Source organism: Mus caroli, unplaced genomic scaffold (genome assembly GCF_978045245.1).
Source record: "Mus caroli unplaced genomic scaffold, Mus_caroli_1 scaffold_3, whole genome shotgun sequence".
Classification (NCBI taxonomy): Eukaryota; Metazoa; Chordata; class Mammalia; order Rodentia; family Muridae; genus Mus; species Mus caroli.
Genome location: NW_028227258.1, coordinates 134248647 through 134269340, shown reverse-complemented (window position 1 = coordinate 134269340; position 20694 = coordinate 134248647). Strand labels below are relative to the sequence as shown.

At 44.3% G+C, this 20694-nt stretch overlaps 1 protein-coding gene across 1 annotated transcript in view; it reads left to right on the top strand.

The window, feature by feature from the left end:
• Positions 1 to 697: 697 nt before the first annotated feature.
• Pld1 (phospholipase D1) overlaps positions 698 to 20694 on the top strand; it is a 191949-nt gene continuing 171952 nt past the window's right edge. The window contains exons 1-2 of the mRNA XM_029475235.2: positions 698 to 793; positions 14261 to 14410. The gene's annotated coding sequence lies outside the window, so the exon portion shown is untranslated. The remainder of the gene's footprint in view (positions 794 to 14260; positions 14411 to 20694) is intronic.

Sequence of the window (20694 nt, the reverse complement as noted above, 5' to 3'; positions counted from 1 at the left end):
GCAAGTGGGAGAAGTGTGAGGGCGATGTGTGACTGAGACAGGAGGATCATCTAGTTTGAGCTCTACCTGTTCTTCATGGCCAACCAGGTATACAGCAGAGACCTAACTTCAAACTAACCAACAGAACACACCCGCCACGACACACACACACACACACACACACAGAGAGAGAGAGAGAGAGAGAGAGAGAGAGAGTTAGTTTGAGTTAATGTCTGGGGACAAGCACAGGCAGTTTTGGGGACTGAAGAGATTCCTGGCTACAGCAAGCTTAGGGTCAGGCTGGTTCTTTTCTTGTCAGCCTCAGTTTCCTTGTAAACAGGCAATAACACCTACCCAAGACCTACCCGTGGGATTTGCAGGAAGGCCACAGTTGACCTCTACAAAGCCCCTAATTAAGCAAGTCACTTCAGGGCAGGAATATTTCACCAGTTGGCTCGCTGTTGGCTTGTAACTTGCGGGCCAGTCTTGGACAAGGATTGGACTCAGAGACCAGGGAAGTGAACTTGATAAGAACAACGCCTGCGTGCGCCCCTGCGCCCCGCGGATAACTGTGGCTGAGTTAGGACACTTGGACAGAAGAAAGTGTTAGAACCGAGGCATGGAGGAAGGCCGGAGGCAGAGGCTGTCACCCAGGCTGGCCGGCGCCGCCCCGCCCCACCCTGAAGACCGGCCGAGTTCCGGGCGGCGAGTCCCAGCGCCCGCCCTTCTTCCGCGGCCCCAGCTGCGCCAGCTGCGCGGAGACCCCCGAAGTCGCCGCCGCCGCAGAGTGTGTGCCCGCGCCCCAGGCCCGCAGGTAGGAGCTGCCGGGGCCAGGCTTGCGGGACTTCTGAGCTTGCAGGACGTTCGCGGTCCTCGTGCTTCATCCCGCCTCTCTTGCCCCTCTCACCAGCCAGGTCCCTGAAGTTCCCTTGGGAACCCTGGAGTCCCTCCCATAGTCTTAATTCCTGCAGTGTCTGCGCTGGCAAGAGCGGCGCGCACACTGACCGCAGGCGAGGACAACTTCCCCGAGAGCAGAGCCGGGTCAGCTGCTGATGCCCTAGCCCCACTCCATTCTCAAGTCCCTGCAGATCCGGGGCGTCCTCTGTAGGATGCACCCCATCCCACCTCCTCAGGTCCCGGGCTCAGTAGATCTGTACGCTCCCGCTAGATCGTCCCGCGCTCCCTGAGCTCCTTAGCACTGTGGGCTGACCGGGATGGCGACGGCACCAACATCCCGGACCAACCAGGAAGTGCTGCATTCCAGTGGCTTAGAGTCCAGCTGAAGCACAGTGCCGGGCGCCGAGCCACACAGCTGCTGCCTCGGGGCCAAAGATGTGCTGTGCTGAAGTGGAGGAGGGACAAGGGGTAGCAATTAAAAGCAAGGCCTGTGTTAGGCAGTTGTTATTTTAGCTCCGACTCAAGATGTTTGGGACTGACTGTTCCGGGTCAGGGAGGGACCTTAGGAGTTCTCTAAGCCGTGGGACGGTTTGTTTGAAACAGTCTTCTGTAGCCCAGGATGCACTCAAAGGCTGTGTAGCCAAGGATGACATTCCTGGTCCTCCTGCTTCCATCTCTTAAGTACAGGTCAGGACTTCTTAGAATTTGGCCAGCCCTTTCCTCCATACCCTAGGGCTACCTGCCACGCCTACGTTTGCCTTCCTCACCCCCCACCCCCACCCCCCACCCCCGCCTCCCAATCTCAGATCACTGCCAGCCGCCTTCTTTCATGAAGCTCAAAACATAATCTTAAGGACCACAGGAGCTTCTGCATTCGACCATTTCTAGATCTTTCCACGGGACGAAGAGAGCTCTTAGACAGCCAGGCCCACCTTCTTTAGCTTAGCCAACTCCTTATACCTTCCCAGGGCCTCTGGAGACTAGCTACCCAGGAAATTCAGAGAGGTATGTCAGAGGTGCTGTCAAGGAAGCCTGATGGGTGCAGAGAGTCTAGTTTGAACTAGTCTGTTATGCCTACTTATGCAAGAATCTCTTTCCATAGTACGTGCTTTGTGGCCCACGAGAGAGTTTGTACTCAACTGTTTAGCTTGAATTTGTAAGCAGCCTTTAAATGGTGTGTGGGGACCTTTTAAATGGTTATGTAAGCGGGTATCTGAATTTTTATGAGCCAGTACAATTAGCTTTTCAAATAAATAGTGCGAGTGGAGAAGGTTTTGAGGAGATGGTGTCCTTGCTGTGTTGTTTCTGGCATCAGTGTTTTACACACACTGGTGTTAAGTTCTCTACAGGCTCGTTTAGGTTGATTGATTTACTGATAACTAGATGAGTACTGTCTAGGTAATGGACAGCCTGCTCATCAGACCTTTACTGAGAATGCATCTGTGTATGGTCTTAGTATGTAGTATGAATGCTCTTATGCAACTCTGTATGAGAAAAGCATTACACTGACAATTCACCTATCTCTAATTGCAACATGTTTTAAAGATTTATTTTAGTTTTAATGATGTGAATATGCTGGCCTGGGTGTGTGTTATGTGCATATGGTGCCTAAGAAGGCCAGAAGAGGCTGTTGCTCAAACTGAGAGCTGTGAACAGGACTCAGATGCTAAGGAAAGGCAGGATGTGCCCCTAATGGCTGGGCCATCACTTCAGTCCCATTTCTAACCTTTATATATATATATATATATATATATATATATATATATATATATATATAATTTTAGGTTTTATTTTTATTTTATCAAAATAAACACGTGACTTTGCCATCTTGACAATTTAAAAATATACGTTTGATCTTACAGCTCTGCCAGTGTGCTACCGTCTCCCCCAGTCCATTCCCAAAGGACTGCTGGACTTCCTTACAAGGTTTAATAACACTTTAGTAATAAAGATTGCATTGCAAGCTTCAGTTTTCTCACTGAGTAAGGTTGAATTCTTTTCACATAGCTTTAAAGAAATTTTATATAGTCTCTTGTATGACCCTGGATGGAACTCACTCTGCTGGTGGCGATTCCTAGGAATTATCCATCTTTCTGCCTTTGCTTCTACCTCCCAAATGCTGCAATTCTAGGGCTGCATTATCATTCCCAGCTCAAGAAAGACACTTTCTTTTTTCATATAGCTTAGGCTAGCCTCTCTTAAACTTGCTGGGTTGCAGAAGGTGACTTGTGCTTTTGAACATCCTGCCTGCACCCTGACCTAAGTGTTGGGACCCCATGCACATACCACCATACCTGGTTTTGTGTTGTACATGTTAGGGGTGCACTTGACTAACTGAGCTACATTGTCAGCAAGAAATGCACTTTTAAAGAGCAGACATAGAAGGCATAGCCAGATAGAGGGCATCTGGTAAATTTTACCTCCATGGGTTGAGGAAGCTTATGTGAGGGTCAGTTGGTAAGCTGATTGGGAGTTGTAGTGGAAACACTTTGTGAGTTTAGCTGTCTAGAGGTACAAACAGAGAAGGGGGTTATTCTTAGTGTTCCCTCCTCTGGATATGTAACAAACAAACAAACAAACACAAATAATCTCAACACTGTCCCCTTTAGCCATACAATAGTACCAGTCAACACCATGAGTGAGCCCAGTTAAAGACATGTTTCCAGTACCCAATGACCTTTCTGATCAAACAAGTTTCTGGGTTTAGCAATTTCTTCTCCTCCCTAGCCATATGCTAAAGATCAATGGACTGAACACATGAGATATGGGTCTTTAAACCTGTAGTTAGATTGAGTTATTGTGTACAGGAGAAAGGCTGGCATATGGGAGGCTGGGTTTTATGCTTACAGTCCTTTAAGTCCCAAAAGCACAAATAGAATGTATTTGCTAGGGCGTGGTGAAAAGATGTTCCAGGGTTCAGATGAGAAACAGCCTCAGCTTCCTGTAAGCCTGGGACTTTTCTGATTAGAAAGGCAACCATACAGATTGCATCATATGGTTCAGTGGGAATGTGCTCTGATGCTGTGTTTTCCCTGAACTCACAGTGCAGTATCAAATCTGGATCCCAGATGTTCTAGCGGTGGGTTAGTTAACAACAGCATATGTTATGTAACTGTTCCATAGAACCACAATCTTCTTTTCTATTGTGAAATTTTATCAGGTTTTAGATTTATTGAATAAGCATTATAATGACAAAATAAGATGATAAATTGTTTACTTAATGAGCACTTACTTGGTGTCCACTTGGCTTTGGATACCATTCAGAGCATTCTACAGATGTGAAAAACCTCCTTTATGTAAATGAGGCTGTGAGAGGCATGGGAGGTCACAGCATGAGGCAGAGCTGGGCCTCCAGCCCATGCAACCTGACCCTAGAGCTTTTGTATTTCTGGCTCTCTAAGAAAATAGTCTTGGACTCTACTTCCCTAACCAGCCACCTTTCTACATCTTTGTTCTTATTTTGCCCTTGTTCTAAGGCATAAATGATGTGTCAAAATTGCAAGCATTATGAAGCTTACACAGTTAGTTCAACTCCTTCATTTTTTTTTGAAGAGGGAGGCAAAGTGGATTGTGGTCATGTTGCTAGTGGGAGACTGTGTCTATGACTGAGCCAGGATTTTCTAACTCTTGGCTATGAAGAGTAATTATCTAATGTAATCTCTCTGTCTGTCTGTCTATCTATCATCTCTCTATAATCTATGTATCTATTAACCTATGATCTTTCTTTCTTCCTCTCTTTCTTTCTCTCTCTCTCTTCTCTCTCTCTCTTTGTTTCTTTCTCTCTCTCCTTCCTTTCTCTCTCTCTCTCCTTCCTTCCTTCTTCTTCTTCTTCTTCTTCTTCTTCTTCTTCTTCTTCTTCTTCTTCTTCTTCTTCTTCTTCTTCCTCCTCCTCCTCCTCCTCCTCCTCCTTCTCTCTCTCTCTCTCTCTCTCTCTTTCTTTCTTTCTTTCTTTCTTTCTTTCTTTCTTTCTTTCTTTCTTTCTTCTTAACACACACATACACACAATTATTTTTGGAGACTGGGTCTCATGTAGGCTAGGCTGGCCTTGAACTTGCTATCTACATAGCAATATAGTTAAGGATGACTTTTGGTCCTCTTGTCACCAACTCCCAAGTGCTGGGGATCACAAGCCTTTCTCACCACACCATCAGAGTTATATACCATGTTGAGAACTGAACTATGGGCTCCAAGCATGCTAAGAAGGCATTCTGCCAATTGAGCTACACCCATGCCGCGCTCCAATATTTTGGAGCCAAGTAGACTATATTGGAGCCAAGTTTCTTGGTAACAGCCCTGGTCCTATGAGGGGCCAGAGTGGACTCTTACACTGACTCGGGTCTTTGTGGTCTTGCCCTGGATTTCCAATCTCCTTTACCAAGTGGCGACACTGAACTCTCTTCTTGTTGAAGGGAACATCTTATTTTACGACCCAAGGCTGGCCTTTGGATGAGGAGAACATCTTATTTTGTACTTAATCATTTTTGAGCATTTGGGATCTAGACTTGGAAACCTTTTGAAAACCTCTGACGCACAGAGGAAACTCAGCCAAGAGCAGCAGGGAACAAAAATAGCCTGCGTTAGTTCTTTAGAGGTGAACGAGAGTTAGTTCTGAAGCAAAAAACTTACAAACTGTATATTAAAAACAGAGAATGTTTCTATTCAAAGTGGTTCTTTTCCACGGAGACTTTTACAGACAGCACTTTTGGAGAGGGGGCCTGAGGAGCAGCCTAGGAGCTAAAGGTGCATAGGTGGAGGCAGTGGAATAGAACCTTTGGCAGGGCTCCGTAAAAAGTCTGGAGACTCCTAGGACAGGACAGGCTTGGGAAAATCAAAGGTGTTGGCTTTTGTCATGTGATCTTAATGTCTTAACTGTTGCTAATTATCCTAGTTTGCTTTCTAGTTCTGTAATAGCAGGAAAGGGTTTAATTCTACTTATACCTCTTAGTGAGTCCGTCACTGAGGGAAGTCAGGGCAGGAATTGAAGACAAGAGAGGCCACAGACAGTGCTGCTTACTGGCTTGCTCTGTCTGCTCTCTTGCAGTATCCAGGACCACCTGCCCCAGGACAGTATTGCCCACAGTGGGCTGAGTCCTCTCACATCTACCATTAATTAAGAAAATGCCTCATAGGTCCATCTGATGGGCCTTAACCTTAATTATTAATCTTAATCTTAATCTTAATTAACTTGCACCATGCCTGCCTGGACACTGCCATGTTCCTGCCTTGATGATACTGGCCTGAACTGAACCTGTAAGGCAGCCCAAATTAAATACTGTCCTTATAAGACTTGCCTTGGTCATGGTGTCTGTTCACAGCAGTTAAACCCTAACTAAGACAGAAGTTAGTACCAGCGACTGGGGTATTGCTGTGGTAGGCTTGACAATGCTTTTGTTTGGAGTAATGTGGATTTGGGGGGCTTTAGAAAGCAGTGGAATGCTTTAAGTTGGGCTTAATGGGCTATCCTAGTAGGAATAAGGAAGCCTTTGTTGCTATGAATGATTTGAACTGTGCAGACCTGGCCCAAGAGGTTTCAGTGGAGAAGAACTTCAGTATGTGGTCTAGAGGCTGTTTTTTGTGGTATTTTGGTGAAGAACATGGCTGCCTTTTGCCCTTGTCTGACGAGTCTGCCTGAGACTAAGGTGAAGAGACTCAGATTAATCGCATTGACATAGGAAGTCTCAGAAACACCCATCATAGACTTTGTTCTCTGGTTAAGTCGTGTGAAGAGCATTTTAAACAAGTGTAGCAAGCTGAGAGTTCTACATCTTTATCTGAAGGCTGCTAGCAGAATACTGACTTCTAGGGTAGCTAGGGTGAGAGTCTTAAGCCCATGCCCACAGTGACACACCTACTCCAACAAGACCCCGCCTTCTAATAGTGACACTCCCTGGGCCAAGCATAATCTGTTGTATATAATCCATCACATCCTCTTTCCAGATGACTCAGTTTGTGTCAAATATAACAACGGAAACCTGTCCAGTATGCTAGTCACAAAAGAAAGAAAGAAAGAAAGAAAGAAAGAAAGAAAGAAAGAAAGAAAGAAAGAAAGAGAAAGAAGAGGAGAGGAGAGGAGAGGAGAGGAGAGGAGAGGAGAGGAGAGGAGAGGAGAGGAAGGAGTGAAGGGCCATAAGCTACAGTGGAACTGTCTTCAGGAACCTCTGGTTTATGCCATCGTTGTCCAGGTGGAGTTGTGAACAGCAGGGGGTGTTGCAATCCCTGCATCTGCATCAAATTTTCTTGCTGTCTAAATTCTGGAAGAAGGCACGGCCCTGGTGGCCACAGATGGCTCCCTAAGTATATACAGCAGTTTGCACCCAATGGGAGCCGAATGAGAAGGTCAGTGAGCAGGTGGAGAGAGCCAGCTAATCACTAAAACTCCATAGGCACTCCAGGGAAAGAAGAGTTTTATGGTTGGTGTCTTATCTACATGCCCTTCACATTGACTTTTAACTACTTTGTTCTAGTTCTGTTCTAATTGTTTCGGTTTTGAGACAGGGTATCAGATAGCACTGGTCCACCTTGAACTGTCTTTGGCTGAGGCTGACCTTGAATTTGTGATATTCCTGCTTCCACCTCCCAAGGGCTGGGATATAGGAAATGGGTTCTTATACTGTGTGTGTGTGTGTGTGTGTGTTTAGTTTCATAATTATCTTCACTTTTATAATAAAACTGTAAGCTAAGGTAATGTGTATGTTTAGCCTAGGGAGTGGCACTATTGGGAGGTGTGGACTTGTTGGAGTAGGTGTGTCACTGTGGGCGTGATCTTAACAACCTCACCCTAGCTGTCTAGAAGCAGTCTTCCACTAGCAGCCTTCAGATGAAGATGTAGAACTCTCAGCTCCTCTTGCACTATTCCTGCCTGGATGCTGCCATAGTCCCGCCTTGATGATAATGGACTGAACCTCTGAACCTCTGAGCCAGCCCCAATTAAATGTTGTCTATGAGTTGCCTTGGTCATCATGTCTGTTGACAGCAGTAAAACCCTAACTAAGGCAGGCAAGGTAAGGATACAGAATTTGGGAATAAAATAGGAAAAAATTTTTGATCCTAATATTATAGGCATATATATTTATAATTTTATACATATATATATATATATATATATATATTTTTTTTTTTTTAGAAGAGAGAAGGATGTGTTGGAAATCCAGCCAAATACTATTATCCTGAGCAGGAAAAACTGCCTGTTAAGGTGTTGCTGATGGTAAATGTGTTATAATTGTATTCATTAGTGTGTGCATGCATGTGTGTTTCCCTGCATGTGCATGTGGAAGTCATGCAGCTTTGGGGAGTTGGTTATCTCCTTCTTTGGGTAGAAGGATAGTAGGTGAATCAAAGCACTGCTTCAGAAGTTCAGAGCTATGCCAGTCCACTGACCATCTTGCCAGCCCAAAGATGGTAAATATCATACTGTAGGCACATGTAGCCAATGTCACATCTAGATCTGCCAGCACAGCTGGGAAAGCTGGCATGTAGGGCATATCTGGGTGACTTGTAGGTACCACTGGGCCCTCGGCATCCTCGCTAGAAGAAGCAATGGCTATAAGCCTCTAAAAGCCAGTGGGTATGGAGTTAGATCTTGGGGACTTTCTTTCTAAAGTCAGTTCACATGTGCCTCAGTTTCCCCATCTTTTAGTGAAGTTAAAATTGTAGCTATTTGACAATCTTCTCAGGAAGTGTAGGAAACAGTGTGTGGGCAGTGTTTAGAGCCTAGAACATAGAAATGACATCGTGAATGTTAGTTTCTCCTGTGTTACACACAGTCATCTGACAGAAGAAAAGTCATGGAAAAAACCAACCATCACAGTGGAGTTCGTGCTAGAGTGGACTGTGGCCCTACGATGTATGGACTCATCTGACATTAGCTGCGTGCTGGGAAGTTCTTGGCGAGAGTGGGATTCTATGAAATGCTCATGGTAGGAGTCAGGAAGAAGGTTCTGTCAGCAGAGCTGGCCACACAGAAGAGAAAGAACCATGTGCCGTTGACCACTGCAATTTTAGAGTATGTGTGCTGAGCTTAGCCTGATAATTTGGGGCTTTTATTTTTATTTTTTGAGAGAGACTGTCACGATGTTGCCCAGGCTGTCTTCAAATATGCAGCTCCCCTCTTACTTCTGCCACTCAAGAGCTGGGATTTTCTGTGTGTGTGTGCCACCAAGCCCCACTTATTTTTTTCTCAGTCCATTAAGATATCATAGCATTTAATTGAAGGATCATAATTCACTGCTGTTTCCCAGTGTATTTTTTCCCAGACTTGTATTTTTTCAAGTGTTTTGAGGAAAAAACAAACAGTAAGGTGTACTGTTGATTTAAGAGTGAGCTAGCTCATGGTATGTTGAAAAAAAAAAAAAAAACCTCTCTTCACATTCTTTAGTGTCATCTTAAACATGAGAAGAGTCCCTGGGCAATTGAAACCTTTTACACTCTTTAAACATTTTAGAAGTATATTCTTTGTGTGTGGTTTATGTATCTGTGTGTACCCTGGAGAAGAATGTTGGGTATCCTATCACTCTCTGCCTTGCTGTGAGACAAGGTCTCTCACTGAGCCTGAAGCCCACCAGTCTGGTTAGGCTGGCTGGCCAGGGAGCTTCTAAGATCTCCCTGGTTTTCTCCTCCAGAATTGGCTTTACAGGCAGGAGTGTTTAAAGATGTGTTTATTAATGTGTGTGGTAATGTGTGTGTATAAGTTTATGCCTCTGTGTGTACGTGTGTGTGTGCGCGTGCGCACCTCTGAGGGGGAGCTGATGTCCTTCTTATCCACCGTCTCCCTGTTCCTTTGAAGCGGGGCCTCTCCCTGAAACTGGAACCCATAGTTCCTCACCCAGGCTGGAAGTCAGTAAGCTCTGGGGAAACTCCAGCAGCTCACACCCTACCCCCCATCCCTGTGGTTGGTGTTGCAGGAATGTGCAGTGCGCCTGGCTTATTGTATGGAATCTGAACGCCAGTTCTGATTGGGCAGTAAAATGTCCTCAACCACTGATCCCTCTCTCTGGGCCTCATCCTGACTTCTTTATCATGGGTGCTAGGGGTTTCACCTCAGGTCCTCATGCTTGAACTCTGTATAGCAGAGGATGACCATGATCTTTTGATTCCTGTGCCTGCACATCCTGGTTTGCTAGGGCTGCTAGGGCTGCTAGGGCTGCTAGGGCTGCTAGGGCTGCTAGGGCTGCTAGGGCTGCTAGGGCTGCTAGGGCTGCTAGGGCTGCTAGGGCTGCTAGGGCTGCTAGGGCTGCTAGGGCTGCTAGGGCTGCTAGGGCTGCTAGGGCTGCTAGGGCTGCTAAGGATGCTAGGGATGCTAGGGATGGTCCTCAGGCCTTCATTTGTGTTAGGCAAGCTCTATACTGGCAATATCAACTTTAGAGGCTTGTGGACAATATACACAGATTTTGGATGGAAGTGTAGACTGTAAAGACCTGGGCCAAAACCAACAGCTCTCTCACTGGACTTAAGAGGGAAACCATGCCTGGCACTGGAAACCCAGCTAACTACCCAGTGCCGATGAAGTCATGGATAGTGGAGGAGAACCCACAAACCACAATTTCACCAAACCAGCATAATCCCTAAGAACCTATCGACTTACCCACAGATAGGCGTAGTCTTCAGACCTCATCAAGACAATTTCTCTTCGCAATAGACAGGGGTCACCACAGAAAACCACAACCAATCAGAACGCAGAGTTGTGGAGCACAATCCCAAAAGATACATCTACAAAACAACTCCTGTACCTAAGACTCAGGGAACACTGTATAAGAGTGGACAGAAAGATTACAAGACCAGGAAATTTTCAGCGAGATTATGTTTCCTAGCAAAGTCAGAAGCTCCACCCATAAACATTTCACCAACATCACTGCCTAAACATGAACTGAACAGCTAAAGACAGGAAAAAGTATGTGTAGGGGGAGCCCACGAGGCCTCAAAGAACTTCAGGTAATTGAAGGAAGCTGAAGTGGGAGGTGTGGCCTTCTTCAGGAGAGAGGACAGCAAATGGTGTACAGTGTCAAGGATCAGACCTGAAAACATACTTACAAGTAACATCACACAGACCCAGCAGGCTATATTTAGGAATATATATATATATATACACACACACACACACACACATTTACATGCAATAGCAATTAATGGGTTTGAAGGGGAGCAAGAAGAAGTATATGGAAGGGTTTTAGGGAGAAATGTTGTAGCTGAAAAAAAGAAAAAGACCCTGACTAGTCTTGTTTCCAACAATCCACAATAAATGCTCTTAGCATCACCTAAGCGTGCCTGTAGCAAGCGATCTCTTCTATGAAATCTGATACATAAGGCAACGCAGTACCAGCTGGGTCTGGTTTGGTTTGGTTTGGTTTGGGGGGAGGAAGGCAGTACTGGAGATGGAGCCTAGGGCTTTATAAATGGGAAGCAAGCTCCACAAGGCAACAAAGTACCTGTGCTGTCTCCTGAATGGGTGAGGTCACCTATCCCAGGCAAGAAGGTAGATACAGGAGGTTGGTAAAACAAACGTTGTATTTTATTATGCTGAGAGTCATCACCCAATGTTCACACTCTAAATCCCTAACTACAGCCCTAAACCTAAATTCCCAAGGCTGCTCACCTGTGCGAAGGTCAGGCCCAGTCTCTAAGTAAGTCTCTGATTCAAAGGTCAGGTTCCTGGGGGAAGACTCCCAGTGCAGGTCAAGGCAGTGTCTCTCCAGATGAGCAGAGCAGAGCAGAGCATTGCCCTTGGTCTCTGCTTATATAGTGTCCCGTGGGCAGCATGGACTGTCTGTGGTTGTACTGGTTGGTTTTGTATGCCAGCTTGACCCAGGCTAGAGTCATCACAGAAGAAGGAACCTCAGTTGAGGAAAACACCTCCATGAGATACAGCTGTGAGGCAGTTTTTCAATTAGTGATTGATGGGGGAGGGCCCAGCCTATTGGGCTGGAGGTCCTGGGTTCTATAAGAAAGCAGGCTGAGCAAGCCCTAAAGAGCAAACCGGAAAGCAGCACTCCTCCTAGGCCTCTGCATCTGCTCCTGCCTCCATGTCCCAGCATGTTTGGGTTCCTCCAAGGATGAAAGTGTAAGACAAATCAACCCCTTACTCCCCAACCTAGCTTTTCGTCCTGGTGTTTCATTGCAGTCACAGCAGTGGCAATCCTAACTGAGACACTGGTTATCTTGAATGAGGGTGTGACTGAGTTCTGGTTATCAGGTGCAGCCTTGGCTATGGTGTTGATCTTGACTAAGTGACTTTCACATGTCTAAAGGCATGCTTTACTATGCTCATTACAGAGCCTCCTTCACTCCTGCTCCCCATCCCACTCCTGCCATCCTTCCCCAGGAGCAGAGGCCAGGGCAGATGCAAGGGTTTGGCCTCTCCCTGTTACAGTCCAGACAAGAAGACCAAGACACAAAGATGGCAAGAAGCCCACTGCCTTTGGTTTTCAATGGTTTTGATAGAACTAATATTATTTATTTACATTTAAGATGACTTTTAAATATGATTTCTTCCTTAGGTCAACAAATCTAAATGAAAACAGAAACTATTCTTATATTTTGTGCCAGAATAGAATCCATATGATCATTTCATAAAGTAACTTGGCAATATAGCACAGGCAAGGGTTTTGATTCAGGGAATATAAATGGAAATAATTCAAAGAAAGTAAAAATGTATAGGAGAACATGCTTATTATAGTATCCTACAATAATGATTTCTTATGGTCTCATAGGGGCCTTGAATTCACTGCAGCTGAGAGTAACTGTAAACTCCTGAGTCTCTCGCATACTCCTCCCAAGAGCCAAGACTACAGACATGTGTCACCACATCCAATTTATAGTGAGAGTTTTGTAACTGATAGAATTGGTTCATCCTGAGAGCTGGCTTTTACATTCTTAGGTGTTTGGTGAGCTAATTGTGAAAGTGTGCCATTATCTAAAAGAAAAATCCAGATTTTTGATTTTTCTGATTAACAGATGGCTCAGAGGTTAAGAACACTGGCTTCTCTTTTAGCCACCAGTGCCACAGCTCTCAACTACTTATAACTCCAGTTCAAAAGTACCCAGAACTCTCTTCTGGCCTCCGTGGGCACTGCATGCACATGGTGCATGGAGATACATGCAGGCAAACACCACACACATTTAAAAAAAAAACAAAGTTTCTGAGATTTAAATTTTCTAAATTAATTTGGACAACAAGGGCTGATATTTTTTTAAAACCCCTCTTTTATTGGTTATTACATTTATTGCTCTCTATTCATTTGAAATTACATATGTTGTTTTTGTGTGGTAGAAATGCTACATATATACTACATATGTCTTTGCAAGCTGCATGTTCTGTAGTGATTTCATATGGGTACCTTGAGAATAGCTATGGTGGAAATATGTATAGCATGGAAACTGGCAAGCACTACAACTAGGCCTCCTTTCTTCCCCTCCAGCTTACCCCTCTATTCTGTCATTTCTATTTTTTTGTAGAGATAGGATGCTTCTAACCTGTCCCCTCTCTGAGAGGAGCTCTTCTCCAACACAGCATTTCTAAGTCTTGGTAAAGAAGTCATTGAGATTCCTCAAAGTTCTATTGTGTACCTATGAAATGAGATTCTTGGGGGTGGAGTGGGTGTGGTGGGTGAGACTCTTACTTTGTAAGTTTTCAGCTAACTTGGCTGCTGGGCCCTGGTCACCTTGCTTGATAACCTTGGGTTTTAATGCTTAGACATAAATCCTGGTCATGAGAAACTAACAAGAAGCTATTGTTTTATGTATTGCCTCATTACTAATGCCAGGCCTTGCCCCTCACACGTTCTTCTTTGGAGCATACCTGCCTCCCTAAGGTTCCAGTTCTGTGCCATAAATAAGTGAGGATTAGCTGGGGAGGCAGGAGTGCAGGGTTTACAGTCCCTTCTGCCTGTGCTGGACAGAAGCTGATTTTGACTTTGTAGCAATGCAGCTATGTATCCTATCTAGGATGGCACATTACAACCTGCGATGTAGTATAACCTTCTGCCATTCCACTGGGATGGCCAGGAGTGTTTGTCAGCTTGTACCTTGTGCTGACTGGGGCATCTCTCCCCCAGTTGTCTTCATGGCTTGCCTTTTCATCTTCTAAGTCAATGACAAAATGGTGAAATGTTGTGTCCCTGGACACTGAAAGCTGCCTCCTGTCTTATCCACATTAATCTGTCCATGGCCTCCCCTGATTTTAGCCTTTTGCTTTGGGACATTTCAATGCCAGCCATTTCTACACAAGAACTTGGGCTCCATGAGAGCAGGTGTGTGCCTGCTGCTTAGTAGGTGTTCATTTGGTACTTGTTAGATGAACCTGCCTGCATGTTATTAAATGTGTCCAATGTCGGTCTTAACCCTGGCTTTCCAAGCCACTCATCTGTTTCTCTCATCTTCTCTACCTTCTTAGATGCTCAGTGCTGAGATACCGCTGCAATTTAGAACAAGTACTACTGTCAATAAACAAGAAAGGAAACCTGGAACTTTCTCTGTGAATGTCACTTTTCATTGACTGAAGGCTCATAAGGATTTGATTCAGTCGCATCTATTTGTCCCGTGGGTGAGTCATCTGTGATGGAATGGTTTGAGCAAATGAAAGCAGTGTGAAGTAAATGTGACAGATTAGGAAACCTTTTCTTTTTTTGTATTCTAGCAGTTGTTATTGTTGTTGTTGCTGCTGCTGCGATGCTTCGGACTAGGAGGGCATCTCTCACTTTATGAACTATCAGGAGCCTAGAAATATGTGTTGGGGTGTGTGTCCTGACTCACCCTCAATGAAAGAAATAAGATAGGGTTGTCTAATAACGAGGCCATTTCTGCAGATCTATTGCTAGCAAGGTTAATAGGTTACAGTGAAAGCCTTTATCCTGTATTCATGGCGGTCCCTGCTCATGCTGGCATTGGGGACTCTGCCAAGCACAGTGTTTGGTGCCAAGATTAGATGCTACCAAGTCTAAGACAGTCTAGAACTTGCATGTATGTCTTGTGTTGGGCTACATGTGGCTGAGAATGGCTATGCATTCAGTCCAACACAAATAATGTGAAATTACTGGAAACAGGAATGGTTTTTCTAACTGGTTGGGGCAGTTCTCAGTAGGGGAGTTTGTAGCTGTTGACACTGTGACAGTGCTGTGACAGCGGAAGGCTGGACACACCTGCATGCATCCATTGGAAGAAGGACTGACTGACTGTGTAGATCCTCTGAAGTGGGCTGCCATTTTGTTTGACCTGATAGTGATTTTGTTGCTTTCAAACAATATTATTGTGTCAATATTTATTTTTCCCTAAAACTGATGTGTTGACATCCCCATCCTCAGGGCTATGGTGGCATGAACTAGTGGTATCTTTGGGAGGTGATGGCTCTCCTCGTGAGTGGGATTATCGCCTATTCCAGGTTACAGGAAAGTGAGACCTCATGCACACAATAATACTATGTAAATTATTTTTAAATACAATTTATATACATTAAAATTGTGTTTGCTTTAGATTTACAGACAAGTTATAGAGGTGGAATGTCCCTCCAAAAGAACACCAGGAGGTGTGAACCTTTTGGCTTTTCTGGATACATGGTTGAAGAATTGTATTGGCCACACATTGCATAGCCCCTCTGTTACTAAAGCTGTACTTTGGTACATAGTGCATGTTGCAGAAAATATTAAAAAAGGAACCTTCAGCCGGGCATGGTGGGACACGCCTTTAATCCCAGCACTTGGGAGGCAGAGGCAGGTGGATTTTTGAGTTCAAGGCCAGCCTGGTCTACAAAGTGAGTTCCAGGACAGCCAGGGCTATACAGAGAAACCCTGTCTCAAAAAACAAACAAACAACAATAAAAAAGGAACCTTCACGCATTATGCCCTGCTACTCTCTGACCCAGAGGGTTGGCCAGCCACACATTGGTGGGAAATGGCCAACTTGTTTTATCTCATGGAGACTCTGACTCAGTGCTCCAAAATCTCTCCACCAAGCTCACTAAGTTCCTACAGGCAGTTACTACCACGCCAACCCTCTGCTTCAAATTCCCGATGGCCTTTGTGGTGCACCTCAGGCAAACCCAAGCTTTGCGCCATACCTTTCTCTCTTGAACCAGGTCAAGCCTCTGTGTGAAGGAAAATAATATACACACTTAGTTCAGAAACGATAGTAACTCAATCACTGGGCTCAGCAACTAAAATCCTAATCTTGTAAACTTTATTAAATCTAAAACCTCTGGTGGCAAATCCTAACGGGTCCACCTTTGAAACCAGGAGACACTCATAGCTACATCTTGTCCTCATGCTATCTCCATCCAAAAGGACCTAACTCTCTCCTGCTTCCTCTCTTCTCCATCCAACCCCAAAGTTCCTCTTACTCGCCCAGTGATTGGCTTCTTTATTCATTGGGGTATTAGAAGTCACCTGAGAACAGTGACTCACTCCTTGTCTATAGCCCCTCCCAGGAGAGAGGAATTAGCATCAAAATACAAACAGCACCAGGCCCATCCACAACAGGTACATTTGTATCTTATTAGTAACTAAAGCTTTATTCACCGTTCATTATTTGCTCCTAATTGGATTTTCCAATGCTTGTATCTTATGTACGACGCCACCTCACAATTTGCGATGTAGTATAACTATAACCTTCTTTTGTGCCTGGGGCTCTCTTGTCTCAGACTTCCTTGGTCCTGATGACCTTGGCAGTTTTGAAGAGTCTTAGACGAGGTGTCTGGCTGAATGTCCATCATTTGGGTTTCTTGATGATTTCTTATGAACAGACTGGGATTACAGGTTTGGGGAAGGAAACCACAGAGGTGAAATGCCATTCCTTTGACTTCATAACAAGAGGCACATGGTCAGACTGACTTATGAGTGCTATTGCCTTGATTGCCTGCCTGAAGAAGGGTCTGTAGCTATTTCTATTGCGGAGCTCTTGTTTTCATGTCAAGTCTACACAGCTTGTGAGAGCAGTCCTATTTGGGGCAAGGAGTTATTAGAGGCTTCTTAGGTGAGTAGCTACTGGAGTTTAGAATTTTTGTGCATAAGAGATTTGTCTCTTGAAGTCACTTATTTATTTATTCAATTATTTAAAGGATATGAACTAATGTCATTTATCTTATGCTCTGGGATACTATCTAGGATTATCTTACTTAGTTATCTCATACTGTTAAACCATTTTATTTGAATTCTTGTGTGTGTGTGTGTGTGTGTGTGTGTGTGTGTGTTGGGGTGAAATTCAGGGAGGCAAGATTTCTACCACTAAGCAATATCACTTACTCCTGTTAAAATATTCTTTCTTTCCTTCTTCCTTTCTTCCTTCCTTCCTTTCTTTCTTTCTTTCTTTCTTTCTTTCTTTCTTTCTTTCTTTCTTTCAAAAAAAGATTTATTTTATTTATTTCATTTATATGCTATCTTCAGACACATCAGAAGGGGACATCAGATCTCATTACAGATGGTTATGAGCCACGGTTGTTGGGAATTGAACTCAGGACCTCTGGAAGAGCAGTCAATGTTTTTAACTGCTGAGTCATCTCTCCAGCTCCCAAGTTATTTCCTAATATCATTGATGACTTCTTCCTAGGCCCAAGGACTCAGGGAGTGTCTGAGTCTTCTGTAAACAAGATGGCCATGTGTTTGGTGAGTAGGAATACTTTAGCTGTGATTACTTTTGTTATTTCCAGTATCATTAATTATTATGGTCTTATGAGACTCTGGATGACCTTGAACTTGTTATGTCATGAGTAATGACCTTGAACTTCTGATCTTCCCGCTTTACGCCCCACAGTGCTAGCACTACATGGGTATTCTCTTCATACCTGGCTTGTGTGGATCGGAGATTGAACTCAAAGCTTTGTGTACTCTTGGCAAGCACTCTACCAACTGAACTTCATCCCATCTTCTAGAAGTAATGAATGTTATCTTATTTCTTTGTCATAGCACATAAACTAAATTGGTCCAGGAGGAGGTCAAAAGTTGTATTTAAATGCCTGGGCTTCATCTGGTCTATGGTCCCTGTGGCTACAGCCCTCAGAGTGGATAGGGAGCAAGATGGCATCAAAGCTCCAGTAAGGTCTGTAGCTGACCCAGCTCTTCAGGCCCTGACCTGGCTCTTGAGCTCCTCAGACACCCTGGATCTTCTTCCTCTCAGAGGATAGGCCTGGAGTTGTTCCCCAGATAGATGCTGATGGTAAAATGTCAGCCCATTGCCTAATGGCACAGGTCTGGGTGGAGATGTTTACTTGACTTTGATACCTGGGCACTGGATCCTTATTTATCTCCATATCATCTTCTACAGCATTTGGATCTGTTTACTTTGTTTCTGTCCAGCTCCATTTCCTAGCATTCTGATGATGTGAGGGGCCAGTGTTGCTTGTGTTATCTGGATTTCATGGCCCGAGAGTGTCTTCCTTAGTTTTAAAGTCTCTTTCAGGAATCAATGATGTTTATATTTATCTGTTGTCTGACAAATGAGTCATGGAAAATGACGGCCTTCTGACACATTTGAGGAAGGATGGCAATTAAGAAGCAATAAGTTTCTCAAATAGTCTAACAATGGAAGGAAGACGAATAAATTTAGCCGGCTTCAGTACACTTTACATAAGGGACCCAGAATAAACGAGAAGTTTAAAAACCTTATTCACGGTGATGCATGGTAACCCCTTTCCCAGTAGTAAGACACTGGCATGCACTGTTGCCTTTCCTGTTGGTGGGACAGAATGTCTGACAAAGGAACTTAAGGAAGGAGGAGTTTAGTTTAGTTTGAGGGTACCATTTAGTTTGAGGCTGTCATTTGGGGGGGGGGGTCACTGTGGCAGCTGGGTTTATTGTGTCCACAGCCAGGAGGCACAGCATGAGAGACATTAGGGCTCATCTTACTTTCTCCTTTTTTCATGTAGTTTGGGACTCCAGCCAATGGACAGGAGCCACCCATATTGGGGGTGGGGGTGGGGCTTTCCTAGGGATTAACAAAATCCAAGCATGCCTAGAGGTGTTTGTCCTGCCTGATTTTAGAGATCCTGTCAAATTGATCATCAATATTAACCCTCACTTTGGTCAAAAAAATACACATTCAAGTGAAAGATATAGGATCATGGAGATGACGCATCAGGCAAAGGCACCTGCCACCAAGTCTGGTCACCTCACGTTGGTCCCTAGGCCCCGCATGGTGGAAGAATAAAACTGTGGAAGAATAAAACTGACTTCTGAAAACTGTATGTTGACCTCCACATACATGCCATGGTTCCCACATAGGAGCTAGCTAGATAATTAAATGCAACTTAAAAACATTTTAAAAAGATATCCATATTGTATGTACTTAATTTTAAGAAATTATGTGAATTGGTGTTTTGCCTGCATGTACATCTGTGTACCGTGTGCCTGTATACCAAGCCTGGTGCCTGTGGAGGTCAGAACAGGGTATTGGATCCCTTGGAAATGTAATTACAGACAGTTGTGAGCCTCTGTATGGGTAATGGGACTTGAACTGGCATCTTTTGGAGAGAGCAGCAAGTGCTCTTAACTGTAGAGTCACCTTACTAGCCTTGGTAGCCTGGTTCAGTTAAGGTAGTCAATTCCTGTGACAGCAGCACTCCGGAGGAAGAGGCTGGGGTATTTCAAGTTCAAGGCCAACCTCAATTACTACTTTGAAGCATAATATCCTATCTCAAGAAATCAGGTATAGGGCCAGTAGATGACTTTGTGGGTAACGGTGCTTGCTTTTTACAAGCTTGATGACTTGAGTTCAATCCTTGGATCTGACGGTAGTAGGAGGTAAACAGCTCTCAGGGATAGGCGGTGGGGGTTGTGCGTTGATCCTCCCCCAAACCACCACCATGGTATTATTCTCTCTCTCTTCCCACTCCATCCCCTGCTTATATACAACAACAACAACAATTACACAACAACAACAATTACAATAATAATATATAAAAACAAAAAGACAACCTGAGTTTATCTCTAAAATTCTTCTAGGAACACTATTTACTTTTTTAAAAAAATTATATTTATTTATTTATTCTTTTTGTTTGTTTGTTTGTTGTTTGTTGTTGTTTTCGAGACAGGGTTTCTCTGTATAGCTCTGGCTGTCCTGGAACTCACTTTGTAGACCAGGCTGGCCTTGAACTCAGAAATCCATCTGCCTCTGCCTCCCAAGTGCTGGGATTAAAGGCGTGCGCCACCACGCCCGGCTAAAAAAATTTTTTTATAGTGAATGCTTTGAGAAGTCTGAAGATCAAGAATAATCAGTGGCTGATTATTCTTCAATTCTTGCAGTGTCTCCATTCAGACAAGAAGGGCATCTCTCATAAGGCTACTGGCCAAATCAGGTAGTTCATTCTTTGGAAGTCACTAGTGGACAATGACCATCTTTAGTAATTGTACAATCTGTCACTCTCTAGTTCAGTCTATTCATATATTCAGTTCATCCAAAATCAGTTTTAGAAATTACAGCCTGGTATGGTGGTGTACAGTTTTTGTTTTTGCACTCAGGAGGCAGATGCTGGCAGAGCTCTTAGAGTTTCAGTTCAGCCTTGTCTACGTATGGAGTTCCAGGACAGTCAGAGATACATAGTGAGACCCTGTCTAAAACAACCAATCAAACAAACAAAACTGTGGGCAAGATAATGCTGGTTTGTAGCTGGGATAATTGGATTTCTAGCTTTAGGTTTGCAGCTAAATTAGTATGACCCCAGCTAATCTGGAAATTCAGCTAGTGCTGTTGTGATTCACCCTTGCCTCTGGGATGAATTACCCATGGTTCTAGAGTATCTGGGCAGAGAACCTGCATTTCTGGGGACTACAATGTGAGAGTCACTGATAAGATGGCTAAGTTGATATAACACTAACCATGATCCAAAGAGTAAATGCTCTGAGT